This window comes from Heterodontus francisci, chromosome 41 (genome assembly GCF_036365525.1).
Source record: "Heterodontus francisci isolate sHetFra1 chromosome 41, sHetFra1.hap1, whole genome shotgun sequence".
Classification (NCBI taxonomy): Eukaryota; Metazoa; Chordata; class Chondrichthyes; order Heterodontiformes; family Heterodontidae; genus Heterodontus; species Heterodontus francisci.
The window spans coordinates 33,008,725-33,027,531 of record NC_090411.1 but is presented as its reverse complement, the minus strand read 5'-3'; the positions used below and the strand labels follow the sequence as shown (position 1 = coordinate 33,027,531).

The window sequence follows — 18,807 nt, the reverse complement described above, 5'->3', positions numbered from 1 at the left end:
GGGTTGGTAACCAGGACACAGATTGAGGCAAATGGCATAAATAGAGGGGGGAAATTATGAGAATTTTTTTTTACACAGCGAGTTGTTGTGATCTGGAACGCGCTGCCTGAAAGGGGCGGTGGAAGCAGATTCAATAGTAACTTTCAAAAGGGAATTGGATAAATACTTGAAAAGAAAAATTTGCGGGGGCTGTGGGGAAAGAGTTGGGGGAGTGAGACTAATTAGATAGCGCTTTCAAGGCTATGTATGTGGTGGGCCAAATTTCCTGCTTCGTGTGTTGTATGATTGTATGATTCATTCACAGAATGTGGGTGTCACTGGCATTTATTACCCTTCCCTAAATGCCCTTGAGTGGCTCACTAGACCATTTAAAAATCAACCAGATTGCTGTGCGTCTGGAGTCACAAACAGGGTAAGGAGAACAGATTTACTTCTCTAAAGGGACATTGGTGAACCAGATGGGCTTTGACAAACAATCCTGTAGTTTCATGGTCACTATTAATGATACTGGTCTTTTAAACTTCGAGATTTTGTTTAATAAACGACTCAGACTCCCCAACTGCTCTGATGGGATTTGAACCCATGCCTCTGGGATCATGAGAGCCATCCAGAGATTTTGGTCTGTATACATTAAACAGTTTCCAGATCCCTTTAAGACAAGAACCCGGAAGCGGGCCTCCTTGTCCGCTCCGTCGAAACTCTTGTCAGTTTCATTGTAGAAGCAAACAGAAAGTTTGAAAAGTTGTGAGCGATGTGAGACCGAGCGCCGGCGCTGCTGCTTCTCCAGCAACTCGCCCTCAAACTCGGCGAAACTTTGTAGGAAAACAATCTTCTGACACTTGGATCAGTGAGTGAGCTGGTTGCCCGGGTATGTTTCCTGGAGTTTATTCCTTTGTGTTCTGCTGTAAGGGGATTAAAACTAACCGGCAGTGTCTGCACTCGCAATTACTGCTGCTCGGCTTTGTTTCGGTTCGCCCAGCTCTGATCCTCTTCACTCTCTTCCCCATCTCTGACACCACCCACCCACCTCCCCCTCACTCCATCGCCCCCTCACTCCATCGCCCCCTCTCACCCCGATACCCCATCCCCCCTCTCTGACCCCCTACCCTGCCCCCCCCTTCTCTGACCCCCCCCCCACCACGCCCTCTCTCTGACCCCCCTACCCGATCTCCTTCTCTGACCCCCTACCCCGACCCCCCCACCCTGCCCCCCTACCCCATCCCCCCTCTCTGACCCCCTACCCTGCCCCCCCCTTCTCTGACCCCCCCCACCACGCCCTCTCTCTGACCCCCCTACCCGATCTCCTTCTCTGACCCCCTACCCCGACCCCCCCACCCCGACCCCCCCACCCTGCCCCCCTACCCCATGCCCCCCTCTGACCCCCCCTAATCTATGCCCCCCTCTGACACCCCCTATTCTGACCCCCCCTACCCCGCCCCATCTCTCTGACCCCCCCACTCCATCCCCCTTACAGCGCCCACTCTCTGACCCCCCCCCAACCCTGCCCCTCCTCTCTAATCCCCTACACTCCCCCACCTCACTCCCCCACCTCACTCCCCCACCCTCTGAGCCTCCCCCAACCCCCCTCCCCCCCCTCTGACCCCCCCCCTCTGACCCCCCCCCTCTGACCCCCCTCCTCTGACCCCCCTCCTCTCTGACCCCCCTCCTCTCTGACACCCCTCCCCCCCACCTCCTCTCTGACCATCCCCTGCCCCCTCTCTGGCCCCCCCCTCTCTGGCCCCCTCCACCACAATCCCACCCCCTCTGGCCCCCCCCACCAACACACCCCCCCCTCTCTGACCCCCTGTGCCCGCCCCCTCTCTGACCCCCTGAACCCGCCCCCTCGCTGATCACCCCAACCTCACTGAACCCCCCCCTACCGCCCCCAAGCTGAACCCCCACCGACCTCACCCCCTCTCTGGTCCACCTTTCCCCGTGCCCCCCCTCTGGCCCCCTCCTCTGACCCCCCTCGAAACGCCCCCTCATCCCGCCCCCCTCTCTGACCCCCCCTCACCCCGCCCTCCTCTCTGACCCCCCCTACACCGCCCCCCCTCTCTGACCCCCCCTACCCCGCCCCCCTCACTGACCCCCCCTACCCCGCCCCCCTCACTGACCCCCTCTACCCCGCCTTGTTCTTTGGCCCCCCCCACCCCGTGCCCCTTCTCTGACCACCACCACCCCGCCCCCCACCTCACTGACCCCCCTCTACTTCGCCCCCTCACTGACCCCTCTACCCCGCCTTGTTCTCTGCCCCCCCCATTCCCTGCCCCCCCCCCATTCCCTGCCCCCCCTCCATTCCCTGCCCCCCCTCTCTGGCCCCCTACCCCTACCCCTACCCTGCCCTCCCTGACCCCCCCCCCTACTCTGCCCTCCCTGACCCCCCCCTACTCTGCCCTCCCTGACCCCCCCCTACTCTGCCCTCCCTGACCCCCCTACCGTGCCTCCTCCTCTCTGACCCCCCCTACCCTGCCCTCCATTTGACCCCACTACTGCCCCCTCTCTGACCCCTACCCCGCTCCCCTCTCTGACCCCCTAAACCCTCTCTGACCCCACCTAAAACCCCTCTCTGACCACCCCTTGCCCCACCCCCTCTCTGACCCCCCCACCCCTTCCCCCCCTCGCTCCCTACACTGACCCCCTCCCACCCCCTCTCTCCCTCCCCCTCGTCCCCCCTCCCTCCCACTCCGTCCCTCCCACTCGTCCCCCCTTCCACCCACCCCGTCCCTCCCTCTCGTCCCCGCTCCCTCTCATCCCCCCCTTCCTCCCTCCCTCTCGTCCCCCCCCCCTCCCTCCCTCTCGTCCCCCCCCTCCCTCCCTCTCGTCCCCCTCCTCCCTCCCTCTCGTCCCCCCCCCTCCCTCCCTCTCGTCCCCCCTCCCTCCCTCTCGTCCCCCCTCCCTCCCTCCCTCTCGTCCCCCCTCCCTCCCTCCCTCTCGTCCCCCCTCCCTCCCTCTCGTCCCCCCTCCCTCCCTCTCGTCCCCCCTCCCTCCCTCTCGTCCCCCCTCCCTCCCTCTCGTCCCCGCTCCCTCCCCTCCTCCCCCCCTCCCTCCCCCCTCCCTCCCCCCTCCCTCCCTCTCGTCCTCGTCCCTCCCTCCCTCCCTCCCTCTCGTCCTCCCTCTCGTCCTCCCTCTCGTCCTCGTCCTCCCTCCCTCTCGTCCTCCCTCCTTCCCTCCCCCTCTCCCGTCCTCACTCCTTCCCTCCCCCTCTCTCGTCCTCACTCCTTCCCTCCCCCTCTCTCGTCCTCACTCCCTCCCTCCCCCTCTCTCGTCCTCACTCCCTCCCTCCCCCTCTCTCGTCCTCACTCCCTCCCTCCCCCTCTCTCGTCCTCACTCCCTCCCTCCCCCTCTCTCGTCCTCACTCCCTCCCTCCCCCTCTCTCGTCCTCACTCCCTCCCTCCCCCTCTCTCGTCCTCACTCCCTCCCTCCCCCTCTCTCGTCCTCACTCCCTCCCTCCCCCTCTCTCGTCCTCACTCCCTCCCTCCCCCTCTCTCGTCCTCACTCCCTCCCTCCCCCTCTCTCGTCCTCACTCCCTCCCTCCCCCTCTCTCGTCCTCACTCCCTCCCTCCCCCTCTCTCGTCCTCACTCCCTCCCTCCCCCTCTCTCGTCCTCACTCCCTCCCTCCCCCTCTCTCGTCCTCACCCTCCCTCCCCCTCTCTCGTCCTCACCCTCCCTCCCCCTCTCTCGTCCTCACTCCCTCCCTCCCCCTCTCTCGTCCTCACTCCCTCCCTCCCCCTCTCTCGTCCTCACTCCCTCCCTCCCTCCCTCTCTCCCTCTCGTCCTCCCTCCCTCCCTCCCTCTCGTCCTCCCTCCCTCCCCCCCCTCGTCCTCCCTCCCTTCCCCCCCCCTCGTCCTACGTCCCTCCCCCCCCTCTCGTCCTACGTCCCTCCCCCCCCCTCTCGTCCTACGTCCCTCCCCCCCCTCTCGTCCTACGTCCCTCCCCCCCCTCTCGTCCTACGTCCCTCCCTTCCCCCCCTCTCGTCCTCCCTCCCTTCCCCCCCCTCTCGTCCTCCCTCCCTTCCCCCCCCTCTCGTCCTCCCTCCCTTCCCCCCCCTCTCGTCCTCCCTCCCTTCCCCCCCCTCTCGTCCTCCCTCCCTTCCCCCCCCTCTCGTCCTCCCTCCCTTCCCCCCCCTCTCGTCCTCCCTCCCTTCCCCCCCCCTCTCGTCCTCCCTCCCTTCCCCCCCCCTCTCGTCCTCCCTCCCTTCCCCCCCCTCTCGTCCTCCCTCCCTTCCCCCCCTCTCGTCCTCCCTCCCTTCCCCCCCCTCTCGTCCTCCCTCCCTTCCCCCCCCTCTCGTCCTCCCTCCCTTCCCCCCCCTCTCGTCCTCCCTCCCTTCCCCCCCCTCTCGTCCTCCCTCCCTTCCCCCCCCTCTCGTCCTCCCTCCCTTCCCCCCCCTCTCGTCCTCCCTCCCTTCCCCCCCCTCTCGTCCTCCCTCCCTTCCCCCCCCTCTCGTCCTCCCTCCCTTCCCCCCCCTCTCGTCCTCCCTCCCTCCCCCCCTCTCGTCCCCCTCCCTCCCTCCCCCCCTCTCGTCCCCCTCCCTCCCTCCCTCCCTCTCCCTCCCTCTCCCTCCCTCTCCCTCCCTCTCCCTCCCTCTCTCTCCTCCCTCCCTCTCTCTCCTCCCTCCCTCTCTCCTCCCTCCCTCTCTCCTCCCTCCCTCCCTCTCCCTCCCTCTCTCCTCCCTCCCTCCCTCTCCCTCTCGTCCTCCCTCCCTCCCTCTCTCTCTCGTCCTCCCTCCCTCCCTCTCTCTCACGTCCTCCCTCCCTCCCTCTCTCTCTCGTCCTCCCTCCCTCCCTCTCTCTCTCATCCTCCCTCCCTCCCTCTCTCTCTCGCCCTCCCTCCCTCCCTCTCACTCTCCCTCCCTCCCTCCCTCCCTCCCTCTCACTCGCCCTCCCTCCCTCCCTCCCTCTCGCCCTCCCTCCCTCCCTCCCTCTCGCCCTCCCTCCCTCCCTCCCTCTCGCCCTCCCTCCCTCCCTCCCTCTCGCCCTCCCTCCCTCCCTCTCTCTCGTCCTCCCTCCCTCCCTCTCTCTCGTCCTCCCTCCCTCCCTCCCTCTCTCTCGTCCTCCCTCCCTCCCTCCCTCTCTCTCGTCCTCCCTCCCTCCCTCCCTCTCTCTCGTCCTCCCTCCCTCCCTCCCTCCCTCTCTCTCGCCCTCCTCCCTCTCTCTCGCCCTCCCTCCCTCTCTCCCTCTCTCGTCCTCCCTCCCTCCCTCTCTCTCTCGTCCTCCCTCCCTCCCTCCCTCCCTCTCTCTCTCGTCCTCCCTCCCTCCCTCTCTCTCTCGTCCTCCCTCCCTCCCTCTCTCTCTCGTCCTCACTCCCTCCCTCCCTCTCTCTCTCGTCCTCACTCCCTCCCTCCCCCTCTCTCGTCCTCACTCCCTCACTCCCCCTCTCTCGTCCTCACTCCCTCCCTCCCCCTCTCTCGTCCTCACTCCCTCCCTCCCCCTCTCTCGTCCTCACTCCCTCCCTCCCCCTCTCTCGTCCTCACTCCCTCCCTCCCCCTCTCTCGTCCTCACTCCCTCCCTCCCCTCTCGTCCTCACTCCCTCCCTCCCCCTCTCTCGTCCTCACTCCCTCCCTCCCCCTCTCTCGTCCTCACTCCCTCCCTCCCCCTCTCTCGTCCTCACTCCCTCCCTCCCCCTCTCTCGTCCTCACTCCCTCCCTCCCCCTCTCTCGTCCTCACTTCCCTCCCTCCCCCTCTCTCGTCCTCACTCCCTCCCTCCCCCTCTCTCGTCCTCACTCCCTCCCTCCCCCTCTCTCGTCCTCACTCCCTCCCTCCCCCTCTCTCGTCCTCACTCCCTCCCTCCCCCTCTCTCGTCCTCACTCCCTCCCTCCCCCTCTCTCGTCCTCACTCCCTCCCTCCCCCCCTCTCGTCCTCCCTCCCTTCCCCCCCCTCTCGTCCTCCTCCCTTCCCCCCCCTCTCGTCCTCCCTCCCTTCCCCCCCCCTCTCGTCCTCCCTCCCTTCCCCCCCCTCTCGTCCTCCCTCCCTTCCCCCCCCTCTCGTCCTCCCTCCCTTCCCCCCCCTCTCGTCCTCCCTCCCTTCCCCCCCCTCTCGTCCTCCCTCCCTTCCCCCCCCTCTCGTCCTCCCTCCCTTCCCCCCCCTCTCGTCCTCCCTCCCTTCCCCCCCCTCTCGTCCTCCCTCCCTTCCCCCCCCTCTCGTCCTCCCTCCCTTCCCCCCCCTCTCGTCCTCCCTCCCTCCCCCCCTCTCGTCCCCCTCCCTCCCTCCCCCCCTCTCGTCCCCCTCCCTCCCTCCCTCCCTCTCCCTCCCTCTCCCTCCCTCTCCCTCCCTCTCTCTCCTCCCTCCCTCTCTCCTCCCTCCCTCTCTCCTCCCTCCCTCTCTCCTCCCTCCCTCCCTCTCCCTCCCTCTCTCCTCCCTCCCTCCCTCTCCCTCTCGTCCTCCCTCCCTCCCTCTCTCTCTCGTCCTCCCTCCCTCCCTCTCTCTCACGTCCTCCCTCCCTCCCTCTCTCTCTCGTCCTCCCTCCCTCCCTCTCTCTCTCATCCTCCCTCCCTCCCTCTCTCTCTCGTCCTCCCTCCCTCCCTCTCTCTCTCGCCCTCCCTCCCTCCCTCCCTCTCACTCTCCCTCCCTCCCTCCCTCCCTCCCTCTCACTCGCCCTCCCTCCCTCCCTCCCTCTCGCCCTCCCTCCCTCCCTCCCTCTCGCCCTCCCTCCCTCCCTCTCTCTCGTCCTCCCTCCCTCCCTCCCTCTCTCTCGTCCTCCCTCCCTCCCTCCCTCTCTCTCGTCCTCCCTCCCTCCCTCCCTCTCTCTCGTCCTCCCTCCCTCCCTCCCTCTCTCTCGCCCTCCCTCCCTCTCTCTCGCCCTCCCTCCCTCTCTCCCTCTCTCGTCCTCCCTCCCTCCCTCTCTCTCTCGTCCTCCCTCCCTCCCTCCCTCCCTCTCTCTCTCGTCCTCCCTCCCTCCCTCTCTCTCTCGTCCTCCCTCCCTCCCTCTCTCTCTCGTCCTCACTCCCTCCCTCCCTCTCTCTCTCGTCCTCACTCCCTCCCTCCCCCTCTCTCGTCCTCACTCCCTCCCTCCCCCTCTCTCGTCCTCACTCCCTCCCTCCCCTCTCGTCCTCACTCCCTCCCTCCCCCTCTCTCGTCCTCACTCCCTCCCTCCCCCTCTCTCGTCCTCACTCCCTCCCTCCCCCTCTCTCGTCCTCACTCCCTCCCTCCCCCTCTCTCGTCCTCACTCCCTCCCTCCCCCTCTCTCGTCCTCACTCCCTCCCTCCCCCTCTCTCGTCCTCACTCCCTCCCTCCCCTCTCTCGTCCTCACTCCCTCCCTCCCCCTCTCTCGTCCTCACTCCCTCCCTCCCCCTCTCTCGTCCTCACTCCCTCCCTCCCCCTCTCTCGTCCTCACTCCCTCCCTCCCCCTCTCTCGTCCTCACTCCCTCCCTCCCCCCTCCCGTCCTCCCTCCCTCCCTCCCACTCTCGTCCTCCCTCCCTCCCTCTCGTCCTCCCTCCCTCCCCCCCCTCGTCCTCCCTCCCTCCCCCCCCTCGTCCTACGTCCCTCCCCCCCCTCTCGTCCTACGTCCCTCCCTCCCTCTCGTCCTCCTCCCTCCTTCCCTCTCTCTCGTCCTCCCTCCCTCCCTCACTCTCGTCCTCCCTTCCTCTCACTCGCCCTCCCTCCCTCCCTCTCTCTCGCCCTCCCTCCCTCCCTCCCTCTCGCCCTCCCTCCCTCCCTCCCTCCCTCCCTCTCGCCCTCCCTCCCTCCCTCTCTCTCGCCCTCCCTCCCTCCCTCTCTCTCGCCCTCCCTCCCTCCCTCTCTCTCGTCCTCCCTCTCGTCCTCCCTCCCTCTCTCTCGTCCTCCCTCCCTCTCTCTCGTCCTCCCTCCCTCTCTCTCGTCCTCCCTCCCTCTCTCTCGTCCTCCCTCCCTCTCGTCCTCCCTCTCGTCCTCCCTCCCTCCCTCCCTCTCGTCCTCCCTCCCTCCCTCTCGTCCTCCCTCCCTCCCTCTCGTCCTCCCTCCCTCCCTCCCTCCCCCTCTCCCTCCCTCCCTCCCCCTCTCCCTCCCTCCCTCCCTCTCTCCCTCCCCTCTCTCGTCCTCCCTCCCTCTCTCCCTCTTTCTCGTCCTCCCTCCCTCTCGTCCTCCCTCCCTCCCTCTCGTCCTCCCTCCCTCCCTCTCGTCCTCCCTCCCTCCCTCTCGTCCTCCCTCCCTCCCTCTCGTCCTCCCTCCCTCCCTCTCGTCCTCCCTCCCTCCCTCTCTCCCTCCCTCCCCCTCTCCCTCCCTCCCTCCCTCCCTCCCTCCCTCTCTCTCGCCCGCCCTCCCTCCCTCCCTCTCTCTCGCCCGCCCTCCCTCCCTCCCTCTCTCTCGCCCGCCCTCCCTCCTTCCCTCTCTCTCGCCCGCCCTCCCTCCTTCCCTCTCTCTCGCCCGCCCTCCCTCCCCCTCCCTCGCCCTCTCTCGCCCTCCCTCACTCCCTCCCGTCCTCCCTCCCTCCCGTCCTCCCGTCCTCCCTCTCTCCCTTTTGAGATTTGTAGAATAGGAGAGTCAGTGTCAGCTTGGATAAAAAAATTGCCTTAAGGACAGAAAAACAGGAGTCGTGGTTAATAAAAGCAGATACTGGAAATCTGAAATAGAAACAGAAATGCTGAAAATACTCAGCAGGTCAGGCAGCATCTGTGGAGAAAGAAGCAGAGTTAACGTTTCAGGTCAGTGACCCTTCATCAGAGTGATGGTTGGTGTTTGTTTTTCAGTCTGGTGCGGGGGGGGGGGTGGAGTGGGGTAGACAGTGGGGGTGGGGTGGGGGTGGTGGGTATTGTTTTTCAGTCTGGTGGTGGGGGGGGTAGACAGTGGGGGTGGGGGTGGGGTAGACAGTGGTGTTCCCCAAAGATCAGTGCTGGGACTACCTGCCTTTTTGAAATATCTCAGTGACTTGGATATTGGAATACAAAGTAAAATTTCATAATTTGTCAACAATCCCAAACTTGCAGGTGTGGCAAACAGCATCGATTCTCCAAATTGACTGCAACAGGACACAGATCGGTTAGCAGAATGGGCAGAGAAGTGGCAGATGGAATTTAATACAAACGCGTGTGAGATGATGCGTTTTGGCAGAAGAGATAGGGAGAGTCAGTATAGAATTAGAATTAGAATATTACAGCGCAGTACAGGCCCTTCGGCCCTCGATGTTGCGCCGATCATCTGACCTACACTATTCCATTTACATCCATATGTCTATCCAATGACCACTTAAATGCCCTTAAAGTTGGCGAGTCTACTACTGTTGCAGGCAGGGCGTTCCACGCCCCTACTACTCTCTGCGTAAAGAAACTACCTCTGACATCTGTCCTATATCTTTCACCCCTCAACTTAAAGCTATGTCCCCTCGTGTTTGCCATCCTCATCCGAGGAAAAAGATTCTCACTATCCACCCTATCTAACCCTCTGATTATCTTGTATGTCTCTATTAAGTCACCTCTCCTCCTCCTTCTCTCTAACGAAAACAACCCCAAGTCCCTCAGCCTTTCCTCGTAAGACCTTCCTTCCATACCAGGCAACATCCTAGTAAATCTCCTCTGCACCCTTTCCAAAGCTTCGACATCCTTCCTATAATGCGGTGACCAGAACTGCACGCAATACTCCAGGTGCGGCCTCACCAGAGTTTTGTACAGCTGCATCATGACCCCGTGGCTCTGAAACTCGATCCCCCTACTAATAAAGGCTAACACACCATATGCCTTCTTAACAGCCCTATTAACCTGGGTAGCAACTTTCAGGGATTTATGTACCTGGATACCAAGATCTCTCTGCTCATCTACACTACCAAGAATCTTCCCATTAGCCCAGTACTCTGCATTGCTGTTACTCCTTCCAAAGTGAATCACCTCACACTTCTCCGCATTAAACTCCATTTGCCATCTCTCAGCCCAGCTCTGCAGCCTATCTATGTCCCTCTGTACCCTACAACACCCTTCGACACTATCCACAACTCCACCGACCTTCGTGTCATCCGCAAATTTACTAACCCACCCTTCTACACCCTCATCCAGGTCGTTTATAAAAATGACAAACAGCAGTGGCCCCAAAACAGAACCTTGCGGTACACCACTAGTAACTAAACTCCAGGATGAACATTTGCCATCAACCACCACCCTCTGTCTTCTTTCAGCTAGCCAATTTCTGATCCAAAGCTCTAAATCACCTTCAACCCCATACTTGCGTATTTTCTGCAATAGCCTACCGTGGGGAACCTTATCAAACGCCTTACTGAAATCCATATACACCACATCCACGGCTTTACCCTCATCCACCTGTTTGGTCACCTTCTCGAAAAACTCAATAAGGTTTGTGAGGCACGACCTACCTTTCACAAAACCGTGCTGACTATCGCAAATGAACTTATTCTTTTCAAGATGATTATAAATCCTGTCTCTTATAACCTTTTCCAACATTTTACCCACAACCGAAGTAAGGCTCACAGGTCTATAATTACCAGGGCTGTCTCTACTCCCCTTCTTGAACAAGGGGAGAACATTTGCTATCCTCCAGTCGTCCGGCACTACTCCTGTCGACAATGACGACTTAAAGATCAACAACAACGGCTCTGCAATCTCCTCCCTGGCTTCCCAGAGAATCCTAGGATAAATCCCATCTGGCCCAGGGGACTTATCTATTTTCACTCTTTCCAAAATTGCTAACACCTCCTCCTTGTGAATCTCAATCCCATCTAGCCTAGTAGGCTGTATCTCAGTAATCTCCTCGGCAACATTTTCTTTCTCTACTGTAAATACTGACGAAAAATATTCATTTAACGCTTCCCCTATCTCCTCTGATTCCGCACACAACTTCCCACTACTATCCTTGATTGGCCCTGTTCTAACTCTTATCATTCGTTTATTCCTGATATACCTATAGAAAGCCTTAGGGTTTTCTTTGATCCTATCCGCCAATGACTTCTCGTGTCCTCTCCTTGCTCTTCTTAGCCCTCCCTTTAGATCCTTCCTGGCTAGCTTGTAACTCTCAAGCGCCCTAACTGAGCCTTCACGTCTCATCCTAACATAAGCCGCCCTCTTCCTCTTGACAAGCGCTTCAACTTCTTGAGTAAACCACGGCTCCCTTGCTCGACAACTTCCTCCCTGCCTGACAGGTACACACTTATCAAGGACACGCATTAGCTGCTCCTTGAATAAGCTCCACATTTCGTTTGTGCCCATCCCCTGCAGTTTCCTTCCCCATCCTACACATCCTAAATCTTGCCTAATCGCGTCATAATTTCCTTTCCCCCAGCTATAATTCTTGCCCTGCGGTATATACCTGTCCCTGCCCATCGCTAAGGTAAACCTAACCGAATTGTGATCACTATCGCCAAAGTGCTCACCTACATCTAAATCAAACACCTGGCCGGGTTCATTACCCAGTACCAAATCCAATGTGGCATCGCCCCTGGTTGGCCTGTCCACATACTGTGTCAGAAAACCCTCCTGCACACACTGGACAAAAACAGACCCATCTAAAGTACTCGAACTATAGTATTTCCAGTCAATATTTGGAAAGTTAAAGTCCCCCATAACCACTACCCTGTTACTCTCGCTCCTGTCGAGAATCATCTTCGCTATCCTTTCCTCTACATCTCTGGAACTATTCGGAGGTCTATAGAAAACTCCCAACAGGGTGACCTCTCCTCTCCTGTTTCTAACCTCGGCCCAGACTACCTCAGTAGACGAGTCCTCAAACGTCCTTTCTGCCGCTGTAATACTTTCCTTGATTAACAATGCCACACCCCCCCCTCTTTTACCCTCTTCTCTGTTCTTTCTGAAACATCTAAATCCCAGTATAGACTTAATGGCACAGTTCTAAAGAGTGTGCAGGGACAGAGGGACCTGGGGATAGATGTGCATCGATCTTTGAAAGTGGCAGGACGTATTGAGAGGCTGGGTAGTAAAGCATATGGGATCTTAAGTGTCATAAATAGAGGCATTGAGTACAAAAGCAGGGAAGTTATGCTGAACCTTTATAAAGCTTTATAGGGCGGCACAGTGGCGCAGTGGTTAGCACCGCAGCCTCACAGCTCCAGGGACCCGGGTTCGATTCCGGGTACTGCCTGTGTGGAGTTTGCAAGTTCTCCCTGTGTCTGCGTGGGTTTTCTCCGGGTGCTCCGGTTTCCTCCCACAAGCCAAAATACTTGCAGGTTGGTAGGTAAATTGGCCATTATAAATTGTCACTAGTATAGGTAGGTGGTAGGGAAATATAGGGACAGGTGGGGATGTTTGGTAGGAATATGGGATTAGTGTAGGATTAGTATAAATGGGTGGTTGATGTTCGGCACAGACTCGGTGGGCCAAAGGGCCTGTTTCAGTGCTGTATCTCTAATCTAAAAAAAAAAGCTCTGGTTAGGCACCAACTGGAGTATTGCATCCAGTTCTGGTCACCACACTTCAGGAGGATGTGAGGGTCCTTGAGAGGGTGCAGAGGAGATTTACCAGAATGGTTCCAGGGATGGAGAATTTTTAGCTATAAGGTTAGATTGGAAAAGCTGGGGTTGTTCATAGAGCAAAGGAGATTTAGTATGGTTAGACAGGCTTAGATCATTTAAATAAACAGGTAGCAGATAGTACAAGGACCAGGAGGATACACATTGAAGGTTTTGGGAAAGACATGCCGGGGGAATGTGAGGAGGAACTTTTTTTGCACAGTGAGTGGTAATGACCTGGAACTCGCTGCCCACAAAGGTGATGGAAGCTGAGACGATCAATAATTTCAAAAGGAAATTGGATGGGTACTTGAGAGCAATAAACTTACAGGCCAATCGGGGAATGGAACTGACTGGATTGCTCTACAGAGAGCTGGCATGGACTCGAGGTGGGTGGAGTGGCCCACATCTGTGCTGGAATGATTCTGACTATGACACTTGCTTCTTGATCTCTCTCTCTCTCTTCTCTCCCCGCACCCCCCCCCACCCACCTTCCCTCTCGCTCTTCCCCCACCTTCCCTCTCGCTCTTCCCCCACCCTCCCCTCTCGCTCTTCCCCCACCCTCCCCCCTCGCTCTTCCCCCACCCTCCCCCCTCGCTCTTCCCCCACCCTCCCCCCTCGCGTTTAAACATTCCTGCAAGGAAAACATTGCAAGCCTGCTGTTCTTTCTGCTATGGCTGCGAATGGTGACAGTAATTTGCCTTCACCCAAAGCTGCAAGTACATCATTTACACAGAAAACAGTGCCAGAAAAATATAATCGATGAAAAAAAAAATTACTTTCATCCTTGCTGGCAGGACTGTTGACAGTTTAATTGCTGTTTTAGTTTACTGGATCTGTGTAGTTAGATGCGATTTATCAGAAGAATTGGGAAGCGTCCCTCATTTAGATAACCAAATCATTTTGGATAAACCCAATTGCTGAGTTATTAAGATTAAGGGAGAAATCTGTAGCAGATATAACTGGGAATCAGCGTTCCAAAGGTAGAAAAGAAGGATTTTTAGCGTCATTTCTAGTCAGAATTCCCCAATGTTAAACCTCTAGACCCATCTTTAGTTTCTCTACCTGTCCCATTACCATCTCCTTTTGCCTTGCACCATCATCCCTTTTGTCATTTAGTCTCTCCTGCCTTCCTCCCAATCCCAGATACTCCTTACCTTTTATTCATCCCGTCCCGCCCCTGACCTTTGTACCTACATAAAACCTGTTTATCTCTAACCTTTGCCAGTTCCGATGAAAGGTCATTGACCTGAAACGTTAACTCTGCTTCGGTCCCCACGAATGCTGACCTGCTGAGTATTTCAAGCACGTTCTGTTTTCATCATTAATATCAAACCTCTCTTTTTTTTTACATGCTTATCTTGCATTTTACAAGCACCTTTTGACACCAGAAGCAGGATTTTTGGGCCCCGCCAAGGTCACGAATGGGGCTCGAAAATACCAGTCGGTGTGCCAATTTTCCAGTGCCGGCCGTTTTAGGGGATGTGGGTTTGGGGCCAGGCAAGGCTTCCTGCCCCCCTCCCCATGAGGCAGCCAGCCAATTAGGCTCATTAAGAGCCTTGTTTAGGGCACTGTTTTGAGACTGACTGGAATTTTTCAGTCGGCCTCCGGTTTCCCGACCCGACGGGGAGGTTTAACTGCCTGGAGGTGGGTGCCTAGCGTCAGGCCGACAGGCCTCACCCTGCCCCGCCTGCCTGGGTGCAGATGCAGCCAAAGGCCGCCCTGTGGGGGGTTCCTGACCACACACCCCCTAACCGTCTTTCAGATGAGATGTTAAACCGAGGCCTTGTCTGCCCTCTCGTGTGGATGTAAAAGATCTCAAAGAAGCATCCTGGTCAGCAGCCACTCTTTCGAAAAATGACTATCATGTCATTATCTCATCGATCAGTTGTCAGAGCTTGCTGTGTGCAAATTGGCTGCTGTGTTTCCTACAACAGTGACTCCTTTTCAAAAGTACTTCGTTGGCTGTGAAGCGCTTTGGGATCTTCTGAGGTTGTGAAAGGCACTGTAGAAATGCAAGTTCTTTTACTGCGAGTTCATTAATTGCATTGTCATACTGCCATTAAGAGATGAATTCAGCAAACCGCCCAGGCCAGAGCAGTTAAGTATTTCAACTGTGAAAGTGCTGGGTGGGTAAAGGATTGCCGGAACGCGGACCTACCGCTGCAGTTGTGTACCTATGCAACAGTGACTACATTGTACAATGAGTAATCTGTTGGCTGTTGAAGTAGTTTGGGATGCTCTGAGGTAGTGAAAGGTGCTGTGTAAATTACATGCCTTTCAAGTCTCTCTTTCCCTCTGTTTTTCCTGGCTGCTGGCAGGTTTGCTCTGGGGATTTTGCCGGTTACCATGGGAATCTGGGCACCAGCATCACTTTGAAGCCAGGCTGATATTGAATTATCCTAGCCATGCTGTGGGGAAGGGGAGTCCCTCTCAGACTGATCTTAGAACCCCCCCCCACCAACGTGCAGTTGCATTTGTAAATCGCTCCGCTGCAAATTCTGTGGGCCTGAAAATTCTCCTTTTCTGTTGTCTCTTGTGGTTCAATTTCTCGCTTCTTCCTTTCTTCTGGGTAGTTTATTTCAGATCTAAAGGAACATTACTGTAGCTTAGTTCGACAGACTCTCCAAACGGCCTCCATGTGTGTCTGTCTGCCCGTCTCCCCGGCCCACGTCTGCCTGTCTTCCCCTCCTCCTTGCACACGTCTTATTTAATTTTGAAAGAGTTTATTTTTATGCTGCCTATTATTTTTCCTGCATGGGCTCTCTCTTCATGTTCTAACCTGTCTGCATTCTCTTGCTTCCTCTCTGTAGTTGCAGTCAATACTTTTCTGCATGTGACCCCACCACAATAACACATCAGCGTAACGCAAATCAGAGGGCTTAATTGCTTGTGGCTCTTTTTACTCTGTACTGTTTTGCTCTGTGCAGTCTGCTGCAGTCATCTTTACAACATTGTCACCAACTATATTTCACTCTGTGCCAACAATATTTCATTCCGTGCCAACGGAGTGCACAGGAGGAACTCCACACACAGGTTGTGCAATATTCTAAGTCATCTCCCCGCCATCATTGGCAGACCTATAACCACCACTTTTTAAAATTTGTTCGGGGGATGTGGGCGTCGCTGGCTAGGCCAGCAATTATTTCCCATCCCTAATTGCCCTTGAGAAGGTGGTGGTGAGCTGCCTTAGAGTAACGAATCTAAGTTTGCCTGTGATACAAAGCTCGGTGGAAAGGTAAGCTGTGATGAGGATGGAGAGAGGCTGCAAAGAGATATAGACAGGTTAAGTGAATGGGCAACAAGATGGCAAATGGAGTATAATGTAGGGGAGTGTGAAGTTGTTCACTTTGGTCATAAAAAAAGAAAAGCAGAATATTTTTTAAAAGGTGTGAAATTGTTAAGTGTTGATGTTCAGAGAGACTTAGAGGAACTTGGACAAGGAACACACAAAGTTAACATGCAGGTGCAGCAGGCTATTAGGAAGGCAAATGGCATGTTGGCCTTTATTGCAAGGGGATTGGAGTACAGAAATAAAGAAGTCTTACTAAAATTGTACAGGGCTTTGGTGAGACCGCATCTGGAATACTGTGTGCAGTTTTGGTCTCCACATTTAAGAAAGGATATACTTGCACTGGAGGCAGTGCAGTGAAGATTTACTAAATTGGACCCTGGGATGAGGGGGTTGTCCTATGATGAGAGGCTGAGTAAATTGGGCCCATATTCTCTGGAGTTTAGAAGAATGAGAGGTGATCTAACTGAGACATACAAGATTCTGAAAGGGCTTGACAGGGTAGAAGCTGAGAGATTGTTTCCACTGGTCAGGGAATCTAGATCACGGGGACACAGTCTCAGGATAAGGGGTCAATCATTCAGGACTGAGATGAGGAGAAATTACTTCACTCAAAGAGTTGTGAATCTTTGGAATTGTCTATCCCAGAGGCGTTGTGAATGCTCCATCATTGAATACAATTTAAGGCTGGGATAGATAGATTTTTGGCTTTGTAGGGAATGAAGGAATACGGGGAGCGGGCAGGAAGGTGGAATTGAAGCCCAAGATCAGTCATGATTGTACTGAATGGCGGAGCAAGGTCAATGGGCCATATGGTCTACTTCTGTTCCTATTTCTTGTGTTCTTGAACCGCTGCAGTCCATGTGGTGTAGGTGCACCCACAGTGCTGTTGGGAAGGGAGTTCCAGGATTTTGACCCAGTGACGTGAAGGAATGGCGATATAGTTCCAAGTCAGAATGGTGTGTGGCTTGGGGGAGAACTTGGTGGTGTTCCCATGCAATTTCTGCCCTTTTCCTTCGGGGTGGTAAAGGTCACAGGTTTGGAAGGTGCTGTCTGAGGAGCCTTGGTGCATTGCTGCAGTGCATCTTGTAGATGGTACACACTGCTGTCACTGTGTGTCGATGGTGGAGGGAGTGAATGTTTGTGGATAGGGTGCCAATCAAGTGGGCTGCTTTGACCTGGATGATGTCGAGCTTCTTGAGTGTTGTTGGAACTGCAACCAACCAAGCAAGTGGAGACTATTCCATCACATGCCTGACTTGTGCCTTGTAGATGGTGGATGGGCTTTGGGTAGACTGGAGGTGAGTTACGCGCCGCAGAATTCCCAGCCTCTGCCCTGCTCTTGTTGCCACAGCATTATGTGGCTGGTCCAGTTCAGGTTCTGGTCAATGGTGATCCCTCAGGATGTTAATAGTGGGGGATTCAGCGATTGTAATGCCATTGAACGTCAAGAGGAGATGGTTAGATTCTTTCTTGTTTGAGATGGTCATTGCCTGGCACTTGTGTGGCCCAAATGTTACTTGCCACTTATCAGCCCAAGCTTGGATGTTGTCCAGGTTTTGCTGCATATGGACATGGATGTATTATCTGAGGAGTCATGAATGGTGCTGAACGTTATGCAATCATCAACGAACATCCCCCTTCTGACCTTATAATAGATGGAAGATCATTGATGAAGCAGTTGAAGATGATTGGCCTAGGAACTCCTGCAGTGATGTCCTGGGTCTGAGATGCTTGACCTCCAACAACCACAACATTCTTCCTTTGCACGAGGTATGACTCCAACCAACAGACTGTTTTCCTCCTGATTCCCATTGACTCCAGTTTTGCTAGGGCTCCTTGATGTCATACTCAGTCAAACGCTGCCTTGACGTCAAGGCAGTCACTCTCACCGCACCTCTGGAGTTCAGCTCTTTTGTCCACATTTGAACCAAGACAGTAATGAGGTCAGGAGTTGAGTGGCCCTGGCAAAACCCAAACTGGGTGTCAGTGAGCAGGTTATTGCTGAGCAAGTGCTGCTTGATAGCACTGTTGACGACCCCATCCATCACTTATCTGATGATCAAGAGTAGACTGATAGGACGGTTATTGGTCAGGTTGGATTTGTTCTGCTTTTTGTGCACAGGACATACCTGGGCAATTTTCTACATTGCCAGGTAGATGCCAGTGTTGTACTGGAACAGCTTGGCTAGTGGCACGACTAGTTCTGGAACACAGGTCTTCAGTACTATTCCTGGAATGTTGTCAGGGCCCATAGCCTTTGCAGTATCCTGTGCCATCAACCATTTCTTGATATAATTTGGAATGAACTGGATTGGCTGAAGTCTGGCATCTGTGATGCTGGGGATCTCGGGCGGAGGCCGAGATGGATCATCCACTTGGCACTTCTGGCTGAAGATGGATGCAAATGCTTCAGCCTTGTCATTTGCACTGATGTGCTGGGCTCCCCCATCATTGAGGATGGGGATATTTGTGGAGCTTCCTCCTCCTGTCAGTTGTTTAATTGTCCACCACCATTCACGACAGGATGTGGCAGGACTGTAGAGCTTAGATCTGATCTATTGGTTGTGGGATCGCTTAGCTCTGTCCATTACATACTGCTTCCGCTGTTTGGCATGCAAGTAGTCCTGGGTTGTAGCTTCACCAGACTGACACCACATTTTTAGGTATGCCTGGCACACCCTCCTGCACTTTTCATTGAACCAGGGTTGATCCCCCAATTTGATGGTGTATGAAAGTACTTCCATTTTTTGTTAAATTTTGAGGACTTGTGTTTCATTTGGGAAAACTGAAAAGGAGTCCATGGATTTTTTTTTTTACTCGGGTGATTGAAAGGACTGAGAGGTCTTGTTTACAAACAACATGTACTGGAGGTCATCTGTCTTCAGATAAATACCCAGCAGGGGCTTTTTTTCTTGGAGATGTTTACAGAGAAGTGACAGGTCAAGATTTATAGGGGTCAGTAGGCTTCACTCTTGAGATATTTTGGTTTCGTTTTGGGCATTCAGTTGGAGTTTTAAAAATCAACCTGAAGGACAAAACCCCAGCTCAGCTTGTTCCATCTCTGTCAAAAGCCTGCCAGTTTTTCTGTCTCTTTGAGAAACTCTTAGAAGCAAGTATAAAAAATAGAGAAATTGA

The 18,807-nt window shown here is 55.8% G+C and overlaps 1 protein-coding gene across 1 annotated transcript in view; it reads left to right on the top strand.

Annotated features, from left to right (window-relative positions):
* Nucleotides 1-675: 675 nt before the first annotated feature.
* The window catches only part of bcl2l12 (BCL2 like 12), a 40,838-nt gene continuing 22,706 nt past the window's right edge, over nucleotides 676-18,807 (top strand). The window contains exon 1 of the mRNA XM_068019753.1: nucleotides 676-868. The gene's annotated coding sequence lies outside the window, so the exon portion shown is untranslated. The remainder of the gene's footprint in view (nucleotides 869-18,807) is intronic.